The 18,329-nt window shown below is 43.2% G+C and overlaps 1 protein-coding gene across 5 annotated transcripts in view; it reads left to right on the plus strand.

Annotated features, from left to right (window-relative positions):
• The window catches only part of LOC115466357 (butyrophilin subfamily 1 member A1-like), a 94,703-nt gene that overhangs the window by 53,986 nt on the left and 22,388 nt on the right, over positions 1 to 18,329 (plus strand). The window lies entirely within an intron of this gene.

The following is an 18,329-nucleotide window of genomic DNA, read 5'->3' on the forward strand; positions in this document are numbered from 1 at the left end:
AGCCGTTGTTGACGTTTAAAGCAAGCAACCTTACAATCTGCTGCATGCACATTGTCATTCTTTATTGTTGGTCCATATGTAAAAATGCTAAAGCTGTTTCAGATGATAGAATATACTGAAATTAAATGGAAGCAGAATTAAACTCTCCTTTCATTGGGGCACATGGAATCACATCTTCATCTGTGTTGTAGAAGTTTACCTTTTAGATACACAAATTGATTATTCTGTTTTTTGAACATGTTTCAGGGGCATGTGATTTTATAAGTCAAAATAAAATTAAATATTTTGTTTCATGCAGATCTCTTTTGTTTAAATATAAATGGGCAATAAGCCCCTAATGCAGTCCATTTGTTTTCTTATATTTTGTTCTTATGATGACTTATACTGTGCCAAAACTGAAAACTCTTATCTCTATCTGGTCGATAATAAAAGGAACACTATCCACCCTAAAAAAGTTGTTTTGTGGCAGTACATGAGGAATTGTGATATTGGATAAATAAGTATATGTTTGTGTCCCTAGTCATGCATCCTACGTTTATATAATTCTTTCAAGAAATCCAGTTAATTGTGTGACATTAGTGGAACATAGCCACAGAGGCATGGTATGGTTGCATTTTTAATATGCTAATACTAGGGCCCAGCTAAGGAACAAGTTATTTTGAGTTAGTCTTCCCTGGACCAAACTTGCTTTCCTTGTGCCATCACTATCCAGCAGGATAGGCAGTGTCGTGGAGGATAAAGGATTTATTTATTTTTTTTACATTTAAATCGCACATTTTCCCAAGCAAAGTCGGATTCAGTGTGGCTTACATATAACACATGCTAGAGTGTCCCTATAACCAGCCCCTCCAGATGACACACTGATTACAATTTATAACCTATTACTACTCTTCCTATGAAAATCTATTCTGTTATACTTCTGTGTACATCCGTATACTGCACAAATCGACATGTTTGAAAATATAAGTGAGCTTAAATACAAATGCTACCAATAATAAAGAGTGACAACGTGGATGCAGCAACTCATACATTTGCTTGCTATCTTTTGAGAATGCGGCGATGACAGCTGCGCGGGGTAGGGGAAACTGAGGCTGGCCTAATTCTTTTTACCGTTTTGACGTCACTTGGTCTCCTGTCTATTAAAACCTCCTTGGAGCTGCCAGAGGATGGACCGTGGGAGCAGGCCAGGGAGATATGTGGCCCTAAGGAGGATGGGGAGTGCTGAAAGAGATGGGGAAGAAGGTTAACATGGGGAGAGAGAAGGATATAGTAAATTCTGGATAAGGAGGGAGAAGGACACAGAGTCAATACTGGACAGGGAGAGGGTAGGGACACTGGAACACAAAGAGGCAATGCTAGAAAAAGAAGAAATGGGGACACAGGGCACTATGGAAAAGGGGGAGAGATAGGGTCTCTCCAGTACTGCTCCTCTGTGTCCCTATCCCCCTCCTTTTCAGTAAAGGGGGGAAGGAGATAGGGACACTACTGGAAAGGTGAAGAGGAGACAGGGACACAGAGGGGCACCACTGGAAGGGGGATATAGGGACAATGGTGAAAAGGGGGTGAGATGGGTTCAAAGAGGTAATACTGGAAAACGGGGAAGATGGTAACGGGGGTAATGCTGGGAAAATGGGGACACAGGACAATGTTAGAAAAGGGGAGAGGTGGGGATACCAGATGCTAGAAAGGGGGAGATAAGGAGACCAGATAGGCTTGTGCTGAAAAAGGGGGGAGATGGGGACACAGAAAGGGCAGATGCTGAACTTGGGGATAGGATAGGAACAAAGAATGCAGAAGGGAGATGCTGGACAGGACAAATAGTGGTGCAGAGGAAAAAAAGGATTGTGCACTTGGAGACAGATGTAGAGAAGGAAAGGAAGAAGACAAGAGGCAAGCGAAGAAATGGAAAGGCCAACCTGGAAAATAATTTGTAAGGATGACTCATGGAACATGGAAAAAAAGACTGGGACCAGCCAAATTTCCAGACAACAAAGGTAGAAAAAATTATTCTTATTTAATACTTTGTAAGGACTGAGATGTACCTGCTTTGTAAAATGTACATTTTTTCTATTTTTATTTTGCAAAGTACAGGAGAAAATGCATGTCTCTCTCTCTTTTTGTTTTACCAGTATTGCACTGTTTAGAGTCTGGCTTCCTTGGGCAGGGAGGGGTCTCTATTTCAATTTTTGTTATTTTTTTTTGTGGCTCCATATTCTGCATTAGATTGGTAGCATGGAATGTTGTCACAATTTGGGTTTCTGCTAGGTGCTTGTGACCTGGGTTGGCCACATTGGAAACAGGATACTGGGCTAGACGGACCATTGGTCTGACACAGTATGGCTACTCTTATGTTATATAGATGAGGGTCTGTCCATGTTCTGCATGTTTGACTGAGGTGAAGGATTCTGCTAGCATGTAGTATCTGTGTAGGAATGTGTAATGGTGCAGCTTGTTCCAGTTTCCGAATAGTAGGTATATTGGTGCTCCAGAGCCCAGTGTACTATATATAGCACTGTCGTCTGATAGGTGGGTTAGGGCTGTTATGGTGTGGCAAGTTTTGTGTTCTAGGGTAGTCCTGGAGTACCCCCCTTGTCAGTCAGGTTTTCAGGATATCCACAATAAATATGCATGACATTGATTTGCATATACTGCCTCCATTATATGCAAATCCTTTTCATGCAGATTCATTGTGGATAGTGTGAAAACCTGAATGGCAAGGGGGTACTCCAGGACCACCTATGGAAACACTTCTCTAGGTCCCACTGTAATATTTATAGCACTGTCTTTTCATAGGTGGGTTAGGGCTGTTAGGGTGTGTTAAGTTTTCAGTATAGGTTTTGGGTGTCTTTTTGCAGGGGTTTGTGTTATTTCACAAAGTGTCTAGCCCTATTTGAAAGTAGGCTCTGGGGCAAGGGCCTTGTCACCCAAAATAAAAATGCTCAAGAGTAGTGTTCTTCACATCCTGTAGTCACCACACAAACAAAAGCCCATCTTGATTTAAACAAGGTGTCTGGCAGTGGAAAGACTAGGTGTGCTATTCCTGAGGTGATGGTCTCGATTTGAATATTTTTATTTGAAGTTAAGAAGACAGGTTGCCTGCTCTGGCCAGTCCAGGGACCTCTTCTGTGTCCTGCCTCCTGATGTAACTTACTGTTTCCTTGTAGGCAGGACGCAACAGAGACAGCCTGTATAGTCTGCTCCCCCTGAGATCAAAACCTGGCTACGCCTCTGCCAACTACATGCTGAAGAATCCACTGGACTGGTTCACCGAGTACTACACCAAACACATCACATACATGTTTGAACTAGGCCATTTCCCAACAGACAAAGGTGACATAGTACTCACACCTATCCCCAAAAACGCAACCAGCAAGATCCACGATATAATGAACTACAGACCAGTGTCCTCAATACCACTACTGACCAAAATGATGGAGGGTCTTGTAACACAACAACTAACAGAATATCTGACAAAATTTTCAATCCTTCACATATTACTACTTCATATTACTACTTCAATTCAATATATTGAGTGCATTCGACTTAGTAGACCCATACTAAGTCTGCTCAACAGCATGGGAATAAGCGGGGCAGTGGCAAACTGGTTCAATGGCTTCCCAAGGGCCAGATCCTATTAGTAAAAATGTCTAGCCAGATATCTGCCCCATGGATCTCTGAGTGCGGGGTACCACAGGGATCGCCAATATCACCAATACTGTTCAACATCATGATGGCACCACTCAGTAAAAAGCTGGAACAAATGGGGTTCAACCTGTTTTTTTTATTCAGATGTCACAATCTTCATACCTTTCTACAACAGCACCACAAGCATACTGAACAAAATTTTAAAAGGCCTGGACCTCATGAAAGAATGGGCAACAACGTTCAAACTCAAACTGAACAGAGACAAAACCAAATTCCTGGTTCTATCCAGCCCACACAACCCTACATTGTACAAAAACTTCACGATCAACCAACAAACGTACCAAATCGAATCACAACTAAAAATACTAGGAATCATCTTCGACAAACACCTAACACTGGATAATCAAATATCAGCAGTTACATCAAAGTGCATCAGAACACTATGGAAACTGAGAAGGATAAGAAACTACTTCCCTAAACACTCATTCAGGCTACTAGTCCAAGCAACGATATTGTTGCAACTAGATTACTGTAATGCATTATATGTAGGGTGCAAGGAAAACGCATTAAAATCCTTACAAACAGTCCAAAACACGGCAGCAAGACTGATGTTCAAGTAATCAAAATACGAGAGAGCAACCCCACTATTAGAAAAACTACATTGGCTACGAATCAAGGCAAGACTACTTTTCAAAACAAGCACCCTAATCTTCAAAATACTATTTGGAATGGCACCCGAATATATGCTGGACATGAAATGCAAGCCCAGAAACCAGGAACTGCCTGCTACTACACCTACCCAACTGCAGAAACATTACCTACAAAACCATATACACAACAGGATTTAGCTATCAGGGCTCCAAATGGTGGAACTCAATACCAAAAGCCATAAGATGCATCACAAACCTCCTCCAATTCAGGAAAGAAATGAAAACCTCTCCAAAAAAGTTCTACAACTAACTACAAAACTACCAATTACCCGCCCGCTGAATCTATCTCTCCACAAACTCTATTGAATAATTACACAAACTACAGAAGCCCTTTTTACTTCAAATGTAGTTGTAAGCCACTTTGAACTGAAACTAGCTTTTGGATAATAGTGGGATACAAGAATGCATAAATAAATAATCTTTCACTCATTACCTGAGTCTAGCAATACATTTCTTGATTCAGAGCACAAAGACCTGTTAGAGGTGTAACAGGCATTCTCCGAGGACAAGCAGGCTGATCATTGTCACAATTGGGTCGTTGTCCGCGACGGCCCAGAAGACCGGCAAAATCTTTGCTAGCAAGAAAGAAACTTCTCGAACGCTGCGTCGTGCGAACAGCTTCCCGCCCGCCGCATGAGATCCACAGTTTCTTTTTGACCGCGTCTTGGGTGGCACGTTATTTTTTCAAGGCACTCAGTTTAGGCCCAGGAGACTATTTTTTCGCGTTTCATCGCTTTCCCTTTTGTCTTTTACCCTTCTAGTCTTAGTTCTTCTAGAATATTGTTTAAAAAAGTTTTTTCCCTTATTTTCTTAGTTTTATTCACTTGTTTAAGTTTCCTTTTCTTTTTCGTCGCGGCCGCCTGTTAGGCTGCTCGGCAAGGTCTTTTTTCCCCTTTTTGTGCCCTTTTCTCTGGCAAGATCGAGACCTTTAATTTCGCAGCCGCTATTTTTCCGTCCATGTCATCGAGGACTCCCAGCGGCTTCAAGCGTTGTACTCGCTGCAACCGGACCATCTCGGGTACTGACCCCCACGCGTAGTGTCTCCAGTGCCTTGGGCCCGATCATCTGCCAGCTGCTTGTAAGCTGTGCCCTTTGATGAAAAAACGGACCCAGGTGTCTCGGGAGGCTCAGCAGGAAAAACTTTTGGCTGATTGGTCCGGTCCTTCGACATCGACATCAAGGGAAGCAGCGACTTTGAAAGCACAGGTAATGGCTGCCGAAAGACCACAACGCGTTGGAAGCAGCGAGGCATCGAGTGGGTCTCCACCTGTCTCGAGGCCTACTGCTATGCAAGCCCCCTGGGACCGGCCTTCGTCAAACCTAGCCCTGAGGAGGCGTGTGGATTCCATGTCCTCCTCATCTGTACCCAGGAGTCTCGATGATGGGCGTTGAGCGAAGGCTAAGAAGCACCATCATCGTTCCCCTTCCAAGCATGGTACTGAGAGCTCCGGGGAGCCGAGTGATTCGGCACCTAAGAGTCTGCGCCGAGAGGACCGCTTGCCCTCTATACAGGAGGTTCTGATGCGTCGGTCTTCTGGCAGCCTGGTACCACCTCTTGAGCCCCAGCAGATTCTGCCACCGGCTCCTACACTGGCCCCGCAGCTTTTTCCGATAGAGGCTCTCGACGAGCGCATCAGGACCCTTCTTCCAGAGCTTCTGGAGGGATTGCTGTGCCACTCTGTGTCGATGCCAGGGGTGAATGCGCCTTCTGCATCAACTGTGGAGGCAGCATCTGGGCCTTCGCCTGTGGTGAGGTCCCCGGCATCGGGGTTGGCCGCCGCTCGGGTCTATTCCCCCTCGACATCGGTGGAGGTAGCATTGCCGCAGTTCAGGCAGGGGTCGACTTCTCAACATCCCCCTTGAGGACGTTGATCCTCGACGTCGAGACAGGCTCGGGTGCGGGCTGCTCTTAGAGAGCTTTTGTCTGACACCGATAAGGAGTGCTCATGGGAGGAAGAGGAGGATCCCAGATACTTTTCGGAGGAAGAGTCATGTGGATTTCCCTCTGATCCTACTCCACCAGTTGAAAGAAGGATGTCTCCCCCTGAGAGTCTTTTTTTTTTCTAAGGACATTCCTTTCCCTATGGAGGTTGTGGATGAGCCCAGGGCCGAGATGCTCGAGGTCTTGGACTATCCTTCTCCGCCCACAGAGGTTGCAACGGCCCCCTTGCATAACACACTCAGGTAAGTTCTTATGCGAAACTGGTCGTTCCCTCTATCTAATCCAGTGGTCCCCAAAAAAGCTGAGTCCCAGTACAGAGTCCTTGGAGAACGAGTAATGGTGAAGGCCCAACTACCTCACGATTCCATGGTGGTGGACTCTGCTCTCAGAAGAGCCAAGAGTACGAGACTATGCCTCGGCGCCCCCAGGCAGAGAGTCTAGGACCTTGGATTCTTTTGGGAGAAAGACATATCAGGCCGCTATGCTTGCAGCCAAGATCCAAACATACCAGCTCTACACGAGCATCCACTTGTGGAACTCGGTGAGGCAACTGTCCAGTTTGGTTGAAGCACTTTCTCCGGAGCTTGCCGAACCTTTTCACCAGGTGGTCAGGCAGCAAAAGGCGTGTCGCTAATTCCTGGCCAGGGGGGTCTTACGACACTTTTTATGTGGCATCCCGAGTAGCTGCTCAAGGTATAGTGATGCGCAGACTCTCATGGCTGCGTGTCTCTGACCTGGATCATAAGACCCAGCAGCGAATGGCGGATGTTCCTTGCCGGGGGATAATCTTTTTGGAGCAAAAGTAGAGGACATGGTTGATCAGATCAAAAAGCATCATGACGCCATGGATTCTCTCTCCCGCCGGACGTCTTCTGCTACTGCCTCCTCTTCTAGGAAGTTTTTTTGGGGGAAGAGGAGTGCTCCCTATTCCTATAGCAGGCGTAGGTACACTCCTGCTTCTCGGCAGCTGGTTCAGGCTCAGTCCCAACATGTGTGTTCTCATCAATGCCATGCGCCCAAGGCCCCTAGGGCTCCCCAGCAAAAGCAAGGGATGGGTTTTTGACTGGTTCCAGTGCAGCATAGCCACAAAACAAGTGTCTGTGCCGGATGGCTTGCCTGTCAGGGGGAGGTTGATATTTTTTAACCAAAGGTGGCCTCTTATAACCTCCGACAGGTGGGTTCTTCAAATTGTTCGGTTAGGATACACTCTCTCAATCTGGAATCTATGCCTCCAAATTGTCCACCGGGAGCTCAGTCCTTCAGCTCCCAGCACAAGCAGGTTCATGCAGAGGAACTCTCCGCCCTTCTAAAGGCCAATGCGGTCGAACCTGTTCTACCAGGGGAAGAAGGGCTGGAATTCTATTCCAGGTACTTCTTGTGCAAAAGAAAACAGGGGGGATGCATCCCATCCTAGAACTAAGGGCCCTGAACAAATTTCTAGTCCGAGAAAAGTTCAGGATGGTTTCCCAGGGCACCCTTCTTCCCATGATTCAGAAAAGCGATTGGCTATGCTCTCTGAACTTAAAGGATGCCTATACTCTCATCTCAGTACTCCCAGCTCACAGGAAGTATCTTCGATTTCGGTTGGGAACTCGGCATTTTCAGTACTGTGTACTGCCTTTTGGCCTCGCGTCTGCGCCCAGGGTCTTCAGAAAGTGCTTGGCAGTTGTCGCAGCATCGCTATGCAGGCTGGGAGTGCATGTGTTCCCTTATCTCGACGATTGGCTGGTGAAGGCAGGCGCTCTACAGTCCATGTGGATGACTATTCAAGTGCTGGAGCTACTGGTGTTTGTAATCAATTATCCCAAGTCCCACTTTGTCTCGGTCCAGACATTGGAGTTCATTGGAGCTCTGTTAGGTACACAGATGTCTCGAGTTTATCTAAATTTGATCACATTTCCCCTGTACTTATGCAGTTACAATGGCTTTCCATAAATAGGTGTGTTAAATTCAAGGTGCTCACACTAATACACAAAGTATTACCAGATAACTTTAACCAGATATTCAGTGAGACTTAACTTTTTAAGTGTATTCCTCTCTCAATTTCCTCCTCACTTAGGGGCAAAGGCAGCAAGCCGTAGCTCTATCACAAAAGTACTGCTGCGGGAAGACCACGGGATGCAGTATTCAAAGAATATGCAAATTACTGCCATATTAAAATCATGGCGGTAATCTACAGTTCATTGGTGAATGTTATCCTCCTGTCAGTGCATGACATTTATAAACAAAAATAAAACATCCCACCTCCCTCCTGACCCAATCCCCCTACCCACATTAAGATTTCCCTGTTAGTCTAGTGGCCCCCCACCCTTCCACCCACATATCTATACATTTCCCTGGTAAAGCCTAGTGGTCCACCCCCTGTCTACCCCAATACCCAAACCTCTTTTATCAAATAAAAAAAATAAATCCCTGGGGTTTAGTGGCACCCTTCCACATCCCTTATATATTATTTATTTATTTACAGTAACTTGATATACCGCCTTAACTAACACGTAGGCCTAGGTGGTTTACAATCTGAAACAACAATAGTCTACTATAATAATTTGCACCTCCAACTTTCTGAAGCTGACTCCGTGGCACACTGCAGTGAAGGGTTTGTAGGGTTCGTAACTCTGTAACCATCTCTCTCTGTCCCGTCCTCGTGTCAAAACGTGATGACGTCGAGAGCGGAACGTTCTGAAGCTGACTCCGTGGCAGTGTGGCAGTGAAGCCGTGTAGTGTTAGGGTGATCCTCCCTCCCTCCTTCCACTCCCCTCCTAGTTCCACGCCTCCCCTCCCTTCCACTCCCGTGCGACTTTCATGCCCCCCTCTCCTACAAGTTCCACGCCCCCGCACCTCCCTCCTTCTCTGTCTCCCCTCCTACTGCGAGCACGACCTGTCCTCCGGCAGACCCTCACCTTTCTGCGTGTTGGCTCTAATTTTAAAATTGTTACCTTGGGGTCTGGCATCAGCATTGAAGGCGAGCGGCGCTTCACACTGCCTTCGCATCTGTGTGAGCTCTGCCTCTGGTCCCGCCCTTCCGGAAACAGGAAGTGACCACTGCAACTCCTTGTGACCATGGACAAGTTACTAAACCCTCCATTACCCCAGGTACAAAAACTTAGGGCCCCTTTTACTAAGTGGGGGTAAGCCCAACATGGGCTTACCGCTCACTTAACAGGAAGTACTGCCAGCCTACTGCAGCAACCCGGCAGTACTTCCCACCCCTAGCATGCTGTCATATCTGGCAGGTTAGCGCAGGAGCCCTTACCACCACCTGAATGGGTTGCAGTAAGGGCTCCCCCTTAAATGGCTGCATGGCCATTTCCTGCAGGAAATAGAGACTTCCCTTATATACTCTGCAGTAAAAGAGGAACTTGGCGCGCGCTTGATAAAAGGGGCCCTTAGATTGTCTGAGATCTCTAGGGACATAGAAAGTACCTGCATATAGGAGGGAGTTCTATATATGACACCAAAGAACTTTGCAAGTAACTGAAAATAAGCCAAAATTTTAAAAAAGGACTTCAAAGGCTCCAGTCACATCTCAGTATAACTTTGGACTAATGACTGGGCAAATTTCTTAACCAGTCCTAAAAAAAGCTTCCAATTTCACTCAATTTTTATTTCTTGTTATCTTTTTATATAACAGTATTCTGTATTACTCTGTGCTTATCCATTCTGCAGTGAGAATTTATCAGGGTATATGCGCTGCCTTGCTCTACAGTGCATCACCATTTCATAAAGGCTTCATCAGGAACGTCTTATAAATGCAGCCACCAGAGTACCCTATACATAGAAATTTTAGCATTATTAACTTCTGTGGTACCAAGGATTCTTTGTACTTGCAGCTGCTCAGTGATAAATAAAACAAGACCGCTGCTAGATCATCTCTTACCCTTATGTTTAACCTGTGAGTTCTTCTTACATAAGTATATAAGTATTGCCACACTGGGACAGACCAAAGGTCCATCAAGCCCAGCATCCTGTTTCCAACAGTGGCCAATCCAGGTCACAAATACCTGGCAAGATCCCAAAAAAATTCAATACATTTTATGCTGCTTATCCCAGAAATAAGCACTGGATTTTCCCCAAGTCAATTTAATAATGGTCTATGAACTTTTCCTTTATGAAGCCATCCAGACCTTTTTAAAACCCCGCTAAGCTAACTGCCTTTACCACATTCTCTGGCAACGAATTCCAGAATTTAATTACACACTGAGTGAAGAAACATTTTCTTCAATTGGTATTAAATTTACTGCTCTGTCGAGCAGGGACTGTCTCTTCATATTGAAGTGTACAGCGCTGCTTACTTTGTAACTTCAGCGCATGCCCCCTAGTCCTATAAATTTTGGAAAGTGTAAACAAATGATTCACGTCTACCCATTCCACTCCACTCATTATTTTATAGACCTCTATCATATCTCCCTTCAGCCATCTTTTCTCCAAGCTGAAGAGTCCTAGACGCTTCAGTCTTTCTTAATAGGGAAATTGTACCGTCCCCTTTATCATTTTCATCGCCCTTCTTTTTACCTTTTCTAATTCCACTATATCTTTTTTGAGATGTTGTGACCAGAATTGAACACAATATTCGAGGTGTGGTCGCACCATGGACTGATACAAAGGCATTATAACATCTTCACTTTTATTTTCCATTTCTTTCCTAATAATACCAAACATTCTATTTGCTTTCTTAGCCGCCACAGCACACTGAGCAGAGGGTTTCAACGTATCAAAAATGATGCAGAGATCCCTTTCTTGGTCAGTGACTCCTAACGTGGAACCTTGCATTACGTACCTATAGTTCAAGTTCCCCTTTCCCACATGCATCACTTTGCACGTGCTCACATTAAACATCTGCCATTTAGACGCCCAGTCTCCCAGTTTCGTAAAGTCCTCTTGTAATTTTTCACAATCCTATTGTGATTTAACAACTTTGAATATCGTTTATCGTTTATTTATTTACTATACCGTTTCTAGTTGCATACACAAAACAATGGTTTACATCTTAGAATAAAATCATGTTTTAAAAACATATAAGAAATCCATTGATTTGATAGAAAAGCACAGCAGAACTAAAACAACCATTCTAAAAGATACTAACACCAGTGGACAATGGACAACCATTCATAACAAACTATATAAACAAATATATTATTTTTACTACGTATTCATTCTGCCTGTTTTTCCCCTTTTATCCCAGATTATTATGAAACGTATTCTGAAACAGATGTGTTTTCAAAAGTTTACGAAACTGAACATAGGACGCTTCCAATCTAATAATTTTAGGAAGACAATTGCAATAAGAAGGGGCTAGAAAGAAAAAAGCTGAGTTCCTAGTGGATTCCCATCTAGCCTTTTGTGGTGGTGGAATTACTAATCTGTTATCTGTAAGCGATCGAAGTGTTCCTGTAGGTGAGTATGGTAAGGTAAGATTAGCTAAATATGATGGAGTCAATAAATATAAGGCTTTATGTGTCAGCGTAAGAATTTTAAATTTTATTCTGGCTTCAACTGGAAGCCAGTGAAGATGATATAAAAGTGGTGTAATCCTATCATATTTTGATGCCCTAGAGGTAATACGAGCTGCAGTATTCTGTATCATCTGTAACCGTTTTATGCTAGTCTTAGTAAGTCCCGCATAGACGGTATTGCTGTAATCCAAACGTGTTATAATATATGCATGTGCTAGGGTACATAGCGAAGCTTCATCAATTGAATTTCTAATTGAACGCAGCTTTCGCAGATGATAAAATGATTTCTTGACTACCTCAGATATTTGCTCACTAAACGATAGAGCTGAGTCAATAATGACTCCTAAGTACCTAAAGGATTTCACCGTTGGAAACTGTTTATCAAATAGTGTAGGTATTACAGAAGGAATTGTTTCACAGCCTGTAATCCAGGATGTAACATTCTTGTTTGTATTTAATATTAAATGATGTTTTTTGAGCCAGCTAGCCACCTCATCAAGACAATTTTGAATTTGTGTTAGTTCAATATCTAATGGTTTTACATAATGGATCAAAAGAAAATCATCTGCATATGAATAAAAGCTAATACCCAAAGACTGGATGAGTAATGCAAGAGGGCTGATATATATGTTGAACAAAATTGGTGATAGAACCGATCTTTGTGGTACCCCACAAGAAACAGGATATCCTTTTGAAGTAGAACTTTGTGTCATCAGCAAATTTAATTACCTCACTAGTTACTCCCATCTCTAGAACATTTATAAATATGCTAAAAAGCAGCGGTCCCAGCATAGACCCCTGGGGAACCCCACTATCTACCCTTCTCCATTGAGAATACTGACCATTTAACCCTGCTCTCTGTTTTCTATCCTTTAACCAGTTTTTAATCCACAGTAGGACACTACCTCCTATCCCATGACTCTCCAATTTCCTCTGGAGTCTTTCATGAGGTACTTTGTCAAAGTCCTTTTGAAAATCCAGATGCACAATATCAGCGACTCGCCTTTATCCACATGTTTGTTCACCCCTTCAAAGAAATGTAATAGATTGGTGAGGCAAGATTTCCCTTCACTAAATCCATGTTGGCTTTGTCTCATTAATCCATGCTTTTGAATATGCTCTGTAATTTTGTTCTTTATAATAGTCTCTACCATTTTGCCTGGCACTGATGTCAGGCTCACCAGTCTATAATTTCCTGGATCCCCTCTGGAACCTTTTTTAAATATTGGCGTTACATGGCCTACCCTCCAATCTTCCGGTACCACACTCGATTGTAAAGAGAAATTACATATTACTAACAATAGTTCCACAAGTTCATATTTCAATTCTATCAGTTCACTGAGATGAATACCATCAGGTCCAGGAGATTTGCTACTCTTCAATTTGTCAAATTGCCCCATTACATCCTCTAGGTTAGAGATTTCATTCAGTATGTCCGACTCGTCAGCTTTGAATACCATTTCTGGCACCGGTATCTCTCCCAAATCTTCTTTGGTGAAGACCAAAGCAAAGAATTCATGTAGTCTCTCCGCTATGGCTTTGGCTTCCTTGATTGCCCCTTTTACCCCTTGCCGCCTCATAATCGAAAGAGAAAAACGCCTATATTTCGACCCAAATCGGGAGATGGGCGTCTTTCTCCCGTGGGCGCCCAAATCTGTATAATCAAAAGCCGATTTTGGGCGTTTCCAACTGCAATCCATCGCGGAAATGGATAAACTTGACGGGGGCGTGTTGGAGGCATGGTGAAGGCGGGACTGGGGCGTGGTTATCAGCCGAGGAGAGATGGGCGTCTTTAGCTGATAATCGAAAAAAAAGGCGTTTTTACCGCAATTTTGGGTCACTTTTTTTGGACCCTTTTTTTTCACAAACAAGTCCCAAAAAAGTGCCCAGATGACCACTGGAAGGAATCGGGGATGACCTCCCCAGACTCCCCCAGTGGTCACTAACCCCCTCCCACCAAAAAAAAATGCCACTTTAAAACTTTTTTTTCCAGCCTCTATGCCGTACCCACCTCCATGACAGCAGAATTTGTTCTATCCTCTGACAGCCTTTCCCTAGTTCTGATGTGGCTCTCAAGTGAGTTTGACACCTTTTCTGTTATGCGCACTGCAGAATCACATCAGCAATGCATTGTGGTGGGTGTAGGGTATTGGGCTCCGTGATTCCACTAGCGTGTGGTAAATGCTCACAATGTTGGTGGTTGGTAGGCTGTACTCCCATGGTGCTTTTCCCCCTGCTAACTGGGTCAGAGTGTGTCCAGTTTTGTTTCCAGTAGTCCATGAGGTAGTGGCCATTTTTGTAAGCCAGTTTTAGATCCCTTTCATGTGTTTACCACGTTAGAGAACTTAGTTATTACCTTGAATGTGACTGAAAGAGGGCATTGTACAGCATTCTGCCAGCTCTGACCTACTGCTAATCTCAGTACCAGGGAGACTTGTTGCCAGTGGGCCACAACCTCTGATCTGCAGTTAACTGTGAGTAAACGTGCTTATTCCAATAAAGGACGTTTTCGGAGAGATTAGTGTTCAGGTGTAAACTGGTGTGCCAAAGTTATACAGCAGCAACAAGTCCTAGAGGTCTGCGTGTATGCAGGTCTCTGGAGCACTTTTAGTGGGTACCGCAGTGCACTTCAGGCAGATGGACCCAGGCCCATCCCCCCCTACCTGTAACACTTGTGCTGGTAAATGGGAGGCCTCCAAAACCCACTGTACCCCCCTTCACCTTTAAGTGCTATGGTAATGGTGTAGATTTGTGGGCAGTGGGTTTGGGGGGGGGGGTTTGGGGGGCTCAGCACCCAAGGGAAGGGAGCTATGCACCTGGGAGGTAATTTAATGTTTATTTCTATTTTTTTACAGTTGCCCCCTAGGGTGCCCAGTTGGTGTCCTGGCATGTGAGGGGGACCAGTGCACTACGAATCATGGCCCCTCCCTTGACCCAAAGCCTTGGATTTGTTCGTTTTTGAGCTGGGCCGCTTCGGTTTCGATTATTGCTGAAAAACTAAAACGCCCAGCTCAAACGCCCACACCCAATGCATTTGCCTGGCACAAACCGTATTTTCGAAACTAAAGATAGACATCCATCTTTTTCGAAAATACGGTTCGGTCCGCCCCTTCACGGACCCATTCTCGGAGATAAACGCCCATAGAGATAGGCGTTTGCATTCGATTATGCCCCTCTTGGTCATCTAGCAGTCCAACCGATTCATGTGCTGGCTTCTTGCTTTTAATATACCTTAAAATAATTTTACTATTTGTTTTTGCCTCCATCGCAATCTTTTTTTTTTAAAGTCCCTCTTTGCCTTCCTTATCAGCCTTTGCATTTGACTTGACATTCCTTATGCTGTTTCTTATTATTTTCAGTTGGTTCCTTCTTCCATTTTCTGAAGGATTTTCTTTTAGTTCTAATATCTTCCTTCACCTCACTTTTTAACCATGCCGGCTGTCGTTTGGTCTTCCTCCCTCCTTTTTTAATACACGGAATATATTTGGCCTGGGCTTCCAGGATGGTATTTTTGAACAGCATCCTCCACGCCTGATGTAAATTTTTGACCCTCGCAGCCGCTCCTCTAAGTTCTTCTCATTTTATCATAGTCTTCTTTTTGAAAGTTCAACGCTAACGTATTGGATTTCCTGTTTCTACTTACTCCAAAGCTAATATCAAATCTGATCATATTATGATTACTGTTATCAAGTGGCCCCATCAACATTATCTCCCGCACCAGGACTAGGTCTAGAATTTTTCCTTCTCTTGTTGGTTCCTGTACCAGCTGCTCCATAAAGCAGTCCTTGATTTCGTCAAGGAATTTTACCTCCCTACCTAGTCAATAATGGGGTAATTGCGCCAGAGAAAGTTGGAGACGGTGTGATACATCATGAGCTTGGAGATGTTGGATATGAAGAGAAACTCCCCTGAAGCAGCTATGTTTTAGCGAAACAGGGCTTCCCTGTTGGGATTTCAAGGAACCTTGTTGGGTACAGGCTGGACTTTAAGTGAATTGTGAAGACACCGTCAGTTAAGATAAGTACCCATTCCAAGTGGTTTTTTTGAAAGTTCAGTCTCTATAATTATTGTTTGTTGAGGCACTAAGGCAGTGTTTTTGTGAATTTGATATAGTGGAGTTTTTTTGTGTGAAGACATATGGTGGAAGTGGTTTCCTCATTAAACAAAAGGCGTGTCCTTTAAAAACGAGGAAGTTCCGATTTTTCTGAAGTCTTTTTTTTCTCCACTTTTTTTCATTATTACCTGCCGTAGTTGCCCCCAAACATATTATATATAAGGTAGAATTTTGGAAGATTTTTTGTATTTGAAATCACCCATTATTATTGTGTTGCCCAGTTTGTTAGCCTTCCTAATTTCCGATAACATTTCTACATCCATCTGTTCATCCTGGCCAGGCGAACGGTAGTACACTCCTATCACTATTCTTTTCTCCTGTACACATGGAATTTCAATCCATAGGGATTCCAAGATGTGTTTAGTTTCCTGCAGAATTTTCAATCTATTTGATTCATGGCCCTCCTTAACATACAATGCTACCCCTCCACCAATTCGATTCACCCTATCACTACGATATAATTTGTACCCCGGTATGACAGTGTCCCACTGGTTATCCTCCTTCCACCAGGTCTCAGAGATGCCTATTATATCTTATATTTCATTCAGTGCAATATATTCTAACTCTCCCATCTTATTTCTTAGGCTTCTGGCATTCGCATATAGACATTTCAAACTGTTTTTTGTTCCTGTTTACATCATGCTCAGTACTTGACTGTATTAATTTGCAATCTTTTGTCTGATTTTTATTTTTATTTAAGGACTCCTGATCTACTATGGTCTATTTTGCAACCTCACTATCTGGATACCCTATCTTCCCTCTTTTGGTGATACCATATTCCGAACCATGCGCGTGTGAGTGACTGTCAGCCTTCCCCCAGTCTCTAGTTTCTTACTAATGCCTATTCCAAAATGGCCTCTGAGATTTAAATAGATGCTAATATTTGTCTGCCAATAAGGATAAGGCTGGTGTCTAATTGGATAAGGCCAGTATCTGATTGGTAAAAAAAAGACACTTTCCACTCTATAGCAATATTTAGACCCTCTGGTTTAATTGTATGGAGTCTATTAATCCAATATTGTTCTCCATGTAATAATCTTATCCCCTAGCCCCTCCTCTTATTCCTTAATTTTGTCAATCACACAACATTTGAAATCCTCCAATTTATGTGTTTGTTGTATGCAATGTGACACCATCAGAGCCCCAAGCCTGTGATGTAAGATGTTAAACCTGTGTTCATTCAACTGTGTTCGCAAAGATCGAATGGTTTTTCCCACATGTACTTTAGAGCATGGACAGACTAAAGTATATACAACATAACTACTAATACAGTTAGTGCGGAATTTCAAGATATATATTTTTGAATCTCCTGAATTAATAAACTTTGCAGTTTGTAGCATAATTGGACATGATTTACATTGTCCACGTGGTGAATGTCCCAGTTATTCTTTGTCAATGTTCTTCTTGTGTGCTTGTAGTAATTCTCTAAGATTTTGTTATCTGGAATAAGCTATCCTTAAAATTTGTTGTGAAAAAACTGGAGAATTCTTCAGTGTTATCTCCTAATCCTAAATGCTTTAGGAGAACTTTGAAAATATCGTAGCACACATGTTTGTGTATCAGAGTCTGTCTCTCGTATTTCCCGATCTTGCAAATAGTGGAGTGATACAGGGAGCTGTACTGGGGTAGGGTTCAAGAGATGCTATTTAACATCTTAATAAATGATCTGGTGATTAAATTTGCAGATGACACAAAACTATTCAAAATTGTTAAAACACATGTGGACTGTGAAAAACTGCAGGAAGACCTTAGGAAATTAGAAAACTGGACATCCAAATGGCAGATGAAATTTAATGTGAACAATGCAAAGTGATTTACATGGGAAAGAATAATCCGAATCATAGTTACCTGATGGTAGGGTCTACTTTGGGGTTCAGCACCCAAGAAAAAGATTTAGGTGCCGTTGTAGACAATACGCTGAAATCTTCTGCCCAGTGTGCGGTGGCAGCCAAAAAAAGCAAACAGGATGCTAGGAATTATTAGGAAAGGGATAATATATACTATAAAGTCTCTTTATTGCTCCATGGTGCTACGTCACCTTGACTATTGTGTTCAGTTCTGGTCTCCATAACTCAAAAAAGATATAGCAGAATTAGAAAATGTTCAAAGAAGAGCGACCTAGGGGATGGAACTCCTCTCATATGAGGAAAGGATAAAGAGGTTAGAGCTCTTTAGCTTGGAGAAGAGGCAGCAGAGGGGAGATATGATTGAGGTCTACAAAATCCTGAGTGCTGTAGAATAAATAGAAGTGAATCGATTTTTTTACCCTTTCAAAAAGTACAAAGACTAGGGCGCACTCAATGAAGAATCATGGAAATACTTTTAAAACAAATAGGAGGAAATATTTTTTCACTCAATGAATAGTTAAGTTCTGGAACTCATTGCCAGAGGATATGGTAACAGCTGTTAGTGTATCTGGGTTTAAAAAGGTTTGGACAAGTTCCTGGAAGAAAAGTCCATAGTAT

This window comes from Microcaecilia unicolor, chromosome 3 (genome assembly GCF_901765095.1).
Source record: "Microcaecilia unicolor chromosome 3, aMicUni1.1, whole genome shotgun sequence".
Taxonomy (NCBI): domain Eukaryota; kingdom Metazoa; phylum Chordata; class Amphibia; order Gymnophiona; family Siphonopidae; genus Microcaecilia; species Microcaecilia unicolor.